The sequence below is a fragment of the Microcebus murinus genome, chromosome 3, assembly GCF_040939455.1.
Source record: "Microcebus murinus isolate Inina chromosome 3, M.murinus_Inina_mat1.0, whole genome shotgun sequence".
Lineage (NCBI taxonomy): Eukaryota > Metazoa > Chordata > Mammalia > Primates > Cheirogaleidae > Microcebus > Microcebus murinus.
In genome coordinates, this window is record NC_134106.1 from 73,531,171 (window position 1) to 73,540,486 (window position 9,316).

Here is a 9,316-nt window from a genome sequence, read left to right on the forward strand (position 1 = left end):
TGGCTCACCGAGCTAGAATGCTAACGTCTCTAAGACTTAGCCGGGAATTTTTGAAGCAGCTTTGGTAGAGAAATGCCTGTTGGCAAAAGAATCAGGAACTAAATTTGTAAACCTGGAAATTTTTGTAAATGTCAACTTTGTAAACCTAGAAAGCTAGGCTTTGGGGCAGCCTGGGAACCTGCTGGGGAAGCCCATCGTGTCATCATGGTGTTCTGCTTATTTGTTATGACAACAACAGGACAACTTGGTGAGGTGAGCTCTGGTGGACAGAGGTTCAACATCCAGCCTCATGAACTACGGCTGCGTGATCTTGGCAACATCTGTAAAATGAGGGTAAGAGCATCGATTCTTGCGCTTGTAGTGAGGACTAAGCTAACAAAGGTAAGGTGCCTGGAACGTAGTCAGCATTATTTAAGTATTAGCCGCTATTGTCACAGAGTCTGGGTTTGATTTCTTCTCTGGGGAGGTAGGGGCCTGTCTAGTCTGGGGTCAGTCGTGAGAGAGCAAACTAGAGACTAGGCTTGCAGTGAGGGCCACAGGATTACAAGTAGATCAGTGCTCACGGCTGGGGTTCCCTGGCAGCCCCAACCCTAGGCACATCCAGGGAAAAAGGATCAATTATGGGCATCTCTAACTCCCTAGTGACTGGCCCAACCCAGAACTCTCGGGTATCCAGGCCTGCCCACTTCTCCTCCCAGGTTGCAAGGCTCTGAAGGGACCAGTGGCTTGGCCCAGGCCACTCAGAGCTTCTGAGAAGCCTGACACCCAATGTCCCAGAGATGAAGACTGTGAATAGGAGGGAAAGCTGTCCTTGGGGGACTTGGGACTTCCGGGTGGCTGGGGACCACTGGCCATGGGGAGGAGGTCCTCAAGACCCCTAAGGAGCCCCAACCCCAGTGACGGTGACTGACCACTCACTGACCTGCCAGCCCAAGACAAGGGGAAGAAGGAGAGGAAGGGAAGGGGATCAGGAGAGGAGGAGCGAGGTTCTGAGGTTGAATGCTATTAGAACCCCTATCCTGGGCTGAGACAGTCCCAGGTAATGTTCCCTGGCAGGAGAGACCCCCAAGGGTCCCAAAGGGAAGTCATACTGTGGGAACGGAAGTCCGGACCATAGCTGGGCTCACCGTCAGGCCCTGCGTGCTGTGGGGAGACTAACAGGCAGGGGAAGAGGTGCATCCTTATTTCTGCTGGTTTAAGCACAGGAGGCCAAAGGAATGAATCTGAGGTTTGAAAAGAAATGGGATCGGTTTTACAGTTTCGATGACAGTAAACCCTTGAATTGTTTGCTTCCGTCATAGATCAACCTAAAATACTTACAGAGTCCGTGTAAGAGCCTGCCTGGCCTGGCTCCAGACTCAGTTTGTAAAACAACCCCTTCTGATCTCTGAATTCCAGCCACACCATCCTTCTTTTGGTTCCGCAAATTCACCTCTTCCTCCTGCCTCAGGACCTTGGCATAGGCTCGTCCTCTGCACGGAGCACCCCTTCCTCCCCAGCCCCACTGACGAGTCAGCTATTCTCACCCTTCAGACCTCGGCTCAGACGCCTCATCCGCATGGTCCTTCTGCCCAATATCTGCCTCCTGGGGCAGGTCACAGCAAGGACCGTGTCTGTTTTGTTCACTGTTATATCCCCAGCTCATAGCGCAGGACTGGGACTAGGCCCATAGAGAAATGGATGGGAAACCGCCACCCACATGCTCGCTCTCTCTCTCACACACGCATGCAAGTACATTCTCTATAGACGAATGAGGCTCCTGAGCACAACTCCATAACTGGCTGCACATTGATACGCACAAGTTCACATCAGCTGAGGTCAAGATAGGCAGACTCTAATTAATCCCTGATCAGCTTGTCTGAGAACCGCCCCCATCACCACCACCAGCACTCACAGGGCCAGTCAGGTACACGGGTGCCTGACCTTGACCCTGGGCCATGGCTGATTGAGCCTGTGGTGGGCGGCAGCTGCTTCAAACGAATCCACTGCCAGGAATAAGGAACTGGAACTCGCAGAGGCCAGGTGGTGTGTAACTGCTCTCAAACTGAGGACTCCTGAATCCACAAGCTTTAGGGTGGCCACCTACCACAGGTGCGCAGAGAAGCAGAGAGCCATTCTGCAGAGAGAGAAGGGCAAGACAGATAGACGCAGAAATGAGAACGCCGTGCCCTTGGATGGGGCGACAACTACGGCTGCCTGAATTTCTCGTGCCTTTCCTGTTCCCAGAGCGCGCCCCTCACGAGGTCCGGCTGCACTTCCTATCGCTATGTCACGTCTCACAAGCTCCCCGTTCCGCCGACACTAGCTCAAGCACGTCTGTCTCCTGCGACCAAAGCCTTACTTAAGTAATTCTACAAAAGCCAACGGGCGGCACGTAGGGAACTGAGGAGTATAAAAATAAAAATGAAAACACAGAAGGCAAGAACCCCAGTTGGGCACAGGTTGACAAGAGTGAGCGATCATCTGCCGCGCTGGCGTAGTCCCTTTGAAGTCCAGAGGCTCATTGGCAGGACTCTGTTCGTTCAGTGGCGCGCGTCTGAAGTTTCGTCTGCCCAGCACCCGGCCTCACGCTGGCCAGCAGCTTCTCCTTTTTTCACTCCGAACATTCTTTCAACTCCTTTATTGAGGAATAAAAAGCTGTACATGTTTAATGAAGACATCTCGATTAGTTTGGGAATAAGTACACACCTGTGAAATCATCAACACCATTGAGGCTGTAAACATATGTCACCACCCAAAGATTCCTCTTACCCTTCTGTTATTAGTATTATTGTTATCATTGGTAAGAACACTTGACATAAGACCTACCCTCCTAGCAATTTTATCATACAATACAGCATTGTTAGCAATAGACACCATGCTATCGAGTAGATCTCCAGAACTTATCCATCTTGCACAGCTGAAACGTCGTACCCTTTAACCGTACTCCGCCATTCTGTTTTTTCCCCCAGCCCCTGGAAACCAACATTTTATTCTTTTCTTCTATGAGTTTGGACTATTTTAGACTCTACATATAAGTGAGATCGTGCATTATATGCCTTTTTATGTCAGTTTTATTTCACTTAGCAAATGTCTTCCAGGTTCATTCATGTTGTCCCAAATAGCAGAATTTCCTTCTTTCGTTTATTTATTTATTTATTTATTTTGAGACATGGTCTCACTCTGTCACTCCAGCTGGAGTGCTGTGGCATCCGCCTAGCTCACAGCAACCTCAAACTCCTGGCCCCAAGCCATCCTCCTGCCTCAGCCTCCTGAGTACCTGGGACTACAGGCACGGTACGACCATGCCTGGCTAATTTTTCTGTTTTTCTGTAGAAATGGGAATCTCATTATGTTGCTCAGGCTGGTCTTGAACTCCTGGCATCAAGCAATCCTCCAGCCTTGGCCTCCCAAAATGTTGGGTTTACGTGTGTGAGCCACCGCGCCTGGCTCCCTTCTTTTTTTAAGGCTGAATAATTTTCCATTGTGTGTACATAACACAATTTCTTTATCCATCAATCTGTTGTTGGACTTTCAGGTTGATTTCATAACTTGGCTATTGCTTCAAACACCAAAAACCTTACCCTGTCCTCAGCCACAGAATCTTGGACGTGTTACCCAAGTCAGATCAATTCGAATCTTCCTGATATTGTTTAAGTTGAAACCGAAGGAAAAGGAGCAGTTCCTCTTCCTTTCACAGTGGCAAAACTGCAAAACATGAGATGGTAGAGCTGTCAGCTAGTTCAAGGTGCGGTTTTGTCACTTGCAACAACCACTAACCCTAACAGAAGAGTCTTTCCTAATGTGCATTTGCCCTGTGAATGCTTCCACCCCATGCGTGCCAGGTCCCATGTTAGGTCCTGAGGACACAGGGGTAGATGTGTATTTGTCCTCATGGGAGTCACCGTCTTCACACCTCCAGAAAACATCACAACATAATATATACAAGAATGAAGGAAGCACGGGGCTTTGAGGGAGCACAGAGGAGGGGTACCCAACCCAGGCTTGGAAGTAGGGTCAGGGAGGAAAATGGGGGAAAAGGAAGGAAGAGAGCTCCCAAAGTAAGAGAAAGAATGGCTGGGGGATTCTGTGAATTCTAAGTAAGTCATCAGAGCTCAACATGATGTTCAAGGGGAAAAGCAATGGGAGGACCCCACAGGGTAGCAGGGGGCTCCTGGCCTCCTGACTCATATCCCTTCACCTTGTCAATGCCCTTGGACTTGAGGTAGAGTTGGGGGCTCCAAAATATCCAACAATGGAGATTTAGGGTGACAATCTGGTTGGAAGTGGGGAAGGGCTAGCAGCTCTTCAATTTCCACTTCCCCTCCTCTTGTTTGCTTATTCAAACAAAAGGGACATGGAGAGCTGATGAGTATCTCTATTGATTGTTTCATGTGACACCATGGCTGGGCCCATGCAAGCCCTGCCTCAAATGTTGCTGACCTGAACCAGCTTCCTTTTCTGAGGCCAGGGGCTCTCATAGGGAAAGTAGAAGCATTCAGATCGTGGGATCCTGGAGTACGTCAGAATTCCTGGAGAGACCAAGCTCAACCCTCTCTGTGCTCGGTAACAGGAACGTGCGATTAACCTGTGGTCTGTTAATGAAGGATTGCATCATTGCGGAAAGGAGGCTATGCCCAGAAACAGAACAACCCAAAGTCTAGGGTTGCGGCAGACCTACAGGCTGCCTCGGTTAGTTGGATTCCAGGGTTGGAGGCCAGGTTCATGGACTTATATCTCAGGAGGGCCTGTCTTGTTCTGCAGTGAAAACACAGGGTGCACACCTAACCCAGACTGGCCTCTCTGCCACTCCAAGTAGGAGGCCTTGACTGACAGAGGATGGTTTTCACGGATGCACACAGAGCCTAGCATACAATGGAGGTTAGCATGCAGGACATTTACTGGGGAGTTATGGCAGGATCCACACCTGTGTGGATGTGGAGGGAGAAGGATTGAGCAGAAAGAGGAGTTGAGCTGCAATGCAGTTACAACACAGGCCTCAGCCCACTCCCCAGGAGTTCTGGAGCTGGGGTGGCCCTGGCAAGGGACCCAGGACTTCGTATACCCATATTGACTAGTCACTGGATGCAGGCTTCCCTTGAGGAAGGAAAGTGGCCTCTTCAGCTACATGCCATGGGTATGGGTGGAGGTGGAAATCCATGCAGCTCACTACAGCATCTACTACAGTACCAATGACAGCTGTCATGCCATCACAGGAACTATCCAATTGGATTTTCACAACAGTCTTCAGAATGTATTATTATTATCTTCATTTTACAGATTAAGAAACTGAGACACAGAGTTGTTTGACTCTGAGATACTTAACCATCATAGTGCTTCCTTTATGAATAAAGCACTAGATATGCAGTCAGAAATGTCAGTTCAGAAAACCTTAATTGCTTGTTTATCCATACACTGTCTCTTAGACTAGTCTTTAAACCTTTCTGAGATTTAATTTTCCCAGCTCTAAAATGAAGATTATAATCTTTGTGCTACCTTTTATTTCTCTTATAGAATTGCTGCCAAAATCAATTAGAAACAAGTCCATGTATATGGGTGTGATTTCTGAACTGCTAATCCCTGGGCAAATGTAAGATAGAAGTCTTATTACACATGAAAGATAGAACATAGTCTAAGAGATGGCAGCATAAGACCTCCCCAAAACATCTTTGTATGGTCAGGATGCTTAGCCTTTTCATTACTCCAACTGGCAGAGTCCAAATGCAAACATCTCTGTTTGGTAAATGGAGAGACAGAGGTAAGTATCAGGGAAGTTAGTAGAGAGAAATCCATGCAGAAATTACAACAGTTCCTAGGATCTATGACCAACACAGGGGCTTAGTATGGCTCTGATGGCACAACAGAAACCAGAAGCAGCCTACCCAAGAGGATGTGGACTCCCAGCGTGGGACAGGAAGAAGGCAATACATGTTCACTGATTTCTTGGGCAACTATTCTTACTTTTACCCCAGATCTCATGTAGTAAGCAGAACAATGCTCCTCCCCTCAAAATGTCCATATCCGACTATGTTAGCTTATATGGCAAAGAAAGAATTAAGGTTCCAGATGGAATTAAGGTTGCTAATCAGCTGACCTTAAAATAAGAAGATTATCCTGGCTTATCTAGGTGCACCCAATCTAATCACAAGGGTCCTTAAAAGTGGAAGAGGGCAGCAGAAACAATCACAGTAATGAGATGTGAAAAGGACTCAGCTGCCACTGTTGCCTTTGAAGACAGAGGAAGGAACCACAGCCAAGGACTAGATGGCTCTAGAAGGTAGGAAAAGCAAGGAAGCAGATTATCTCCCAAAGACCCCTGCAGCCCCACTGACACATCAATTTTAGCAGCCAGTAAGATGTGGACGACAATAATCTTGTGTTGTTTTAAGCCACTCAGTCTGTGGTAATCTGTTATAGAAGCTGGTGGGAAACTCATATACCCCTCCTCCTTTGGGGATCATTCTCCTAAAGTTTGATATATCCTTTAAGTGATTTTTTAGGAGGCAAACTCATTCATTATTTATCTGGAAATATCTTTATAGTGTAAAGATAGTTTTGATAGGTGCACAATTCTATATTAACGGCTATTTTTTCTCACAGCATTTTGAAGATGTCATTCAACTGTCTCCTTGCTTCCATTATTTTTTAAAAATCAGCTGTCATCCTGCCTGAGAAATAATTTCTTTAGCTTTGGTGATTTACATAATCATTACAGTGCATCTATGTGTGAATTTTCGTTTATTGACCCTTCTTTGTATAATGTTTCCAGGATCTGTGGATTCATCCATTTATCAGTTCTGAAATATTCTCAGACATTAACTCTTTTGAATTGTTTTTTTTCCTTCTCTATTTTCTCCTGAGGGGCTTGATTATATGTATGGTCTTATTTTATCCTCACAATGTCTTATTAACATGTTTGTCATATATTGAAATGCCTTGTTTTAATGTTCTATATTCTGTGTAATTTTTTTTTTGATCTTCCAGTGCAGTAGTTGTCCTTTAACTATATTCATCCTGCTGTTTAAGCCTCGCCACTTGCGTTTTTATTTCAACAACTATGTTTATTATTTCTAAAAGCTCAATTTAATTCTTTCTCAGATCTACTGACTCATTTTTCATTCTTGTCTCTTGCTCATTTTTAATTCGATTTTTTACTTTAAATATTTCAAACAGGCCGGGCGCGGTGGCTCACGCCTGTAATCCTAGCACTCTGGGAGGCCGAGGCGGGCGGATCGCTCAAGGTCAGGAGTTCGAAACCAGCCTGAGCGAGACCCCGTCTCTACCAAAAATAGAAAGAAATTAATTGACCAACTAAAAATATATATATACAAAAAATTAGCCGGGCATGGTGGCGCATGCCTGTAGTCCCAGCTACTCGGGAGGCTGAGGCAGTAGGATCGCTGAGCCCAGGAGATTGAGGTTGCTGTGAGCCAGGCTGAGGCCACGGCACTCACTCTAGCCTGGGCAACAAAGTGAGACTCTGTCTCAAAAAAAAAAAAAAAAAAAAAATTTCAAACATAGTTATTTTCAATTTTGAATCTCTGATAGATCTGGTTTCTGAGGGTCTCAGTTTGTTATTTTTGTTTTAGACCAGGGGTCCTCAAACTTTTAAACAGGAGGCCAGTTCACTGTCATTCAGATTGTTGGAGAGTGCTCACTATGGGCCTGGGATGAGTTGGCTGCTAAGCAGGACAGGCAGCGGCAGCAAAAACCCCCGGAGGGCCAGATAAATGTGCTAGGTGGCCCGCATGTGGCCCCGCAGGCCGTAGTTTGAGGACACCTGTTTTGACTCAGAGGTTCCCCCAGTACTGGGACCATTTCATGTCTGAAATTGGAGATTTCAGTAGTGAGGTCAAATTTCCACCTGGAACTTTGAACCACACGTGGGACTTTGAACCTCAAAAGTCTCAAAAAAAAAAAAAAAAAGGGAAAACAAACAAAGGTCACATTAAACTATTTATAATATTAACCTTCTAACATAAAATATAATAATATAGCTCTGTGTTAAGACAGGTAAACATAAGCAAAATTAAACAAACATTTGGTTAAAGTAGTTATTATAAAGCAAAGGTTCTTAAGATGAGAGGGTTTTGTGGATATACTTGAAGGGGGTCTAGGAACTTATTTAAATTTTATGTCCTATGTCAGGCTCATTTGGGGGATAAGGATCCATATCTCAAAAGAATATATAATCCCAAAAATCTTAATAATTACTACTCTGGGAAAGCTTCAAGTATAAAAATAAACTCTAAGTTATTATTTTATATCTTTATTCACTATCCCTTTGCTGTTCTTATTCCTAGCCCATTCCTTCATTTAGCTTCCAAGAAAGACCCTTCACTTATTTTATCACATGTGATTTTAGAGTCACACAAATTAAAAAGAAAAATATTATTAATCAGATTCCAGTAGATCAGTTAGCAAAGGAAAATGTACAAAAAGTAGACAGAAAATATAAATATAGGAAACACTTAACTTTCATTATTAACAAGAGAATCGTAGCTAAAATAAGGCATTTACATCTAATAAATTAGCAATAGGAGAAGCACACTTTCCAACATTGGTGAGATTGCAGTGAAATTTGATGCCAGCAGCTCTTTCAGAAGGTGATTGAGTGACATGTATCAAAAGCCATAAAAATACTACTAATTTTTGATCCATTAATCCCATTTCAGGGAATATTTCAATATAAAATAATTCAAAGGATAAAAACCATAATAATTATTTCAGCATAGATGAAAACAGCAAAACATTAGAAGAAACTTCAATGTGCAAGAAAGAAAAATTAATAATGCTACATTTATGGAAAACTATCCAGCTATTTGAAATGTTTAATTTTGAAGACTGGGTACTAAACATGAAAAATGTTTATGATACTCTTAGTGTCATCTCACCCAACTGAGAATCAAAAAAGGGAAGGAGATTTCTGAGGTGCACCGTTCTCAGAAGATGTAGAACTAGGATGAAAATTTCCTCCTATTTGAAGAAAGTTCTTAGCAGATGGTTATGCCTCATGATCGGAGGACCATATTACATGAGTGGCAAGATGGGAAGTCTATGACTCCATGTCCAGAGTTTACATGTCTGATCAAACAATTGTCACCCAAAATTTGCCCTGACACACTGAATGAGCAACATAATGATTACTGAGCAGGATGATAAGTAAGCCCAAATGTTCACAGTTCTCATGAGAGACAGTGTAGAATCAGCAAGCATGGCTCTAGGACTTAGCTGGAAATGTTAGGGTTTTCTTTTCACAGAATCTTCAGTCATCCACAATGCCAACAGTAGCCCCTGACGTCATAATTTCCTGACTCATCGTCATGTTTGTCAGCCT

General features: G+C 44.4%; 1 long non-coding RNA gene across 2 annotated transcripts; it reads left to right on the forward strand.

Annotated features, from left to right (window-relative positions):
* The first annotated feature begins 246 nt into the window (after positions 1-246).
* LOC142870059 (uncharacterized) lies at positions 247-2,655 on the forward strand. 2 transcript variants are annotated; one of them, XR_012918596.1, is made up of 2 exons: positions 247-333; positions 1,302-2,655. It is a non-coding gene; the product is annotated as an uncharacterized LOC142870059 (long non-coding RNA). The 2 variants fall into 2 exon arrangements; XR_012918595.1 differs by having other exon boundaries at positions 253-381.
* The last annotated feature ends 6,661 nt before the right edge of the window (positions 2,656-9,316 follow it).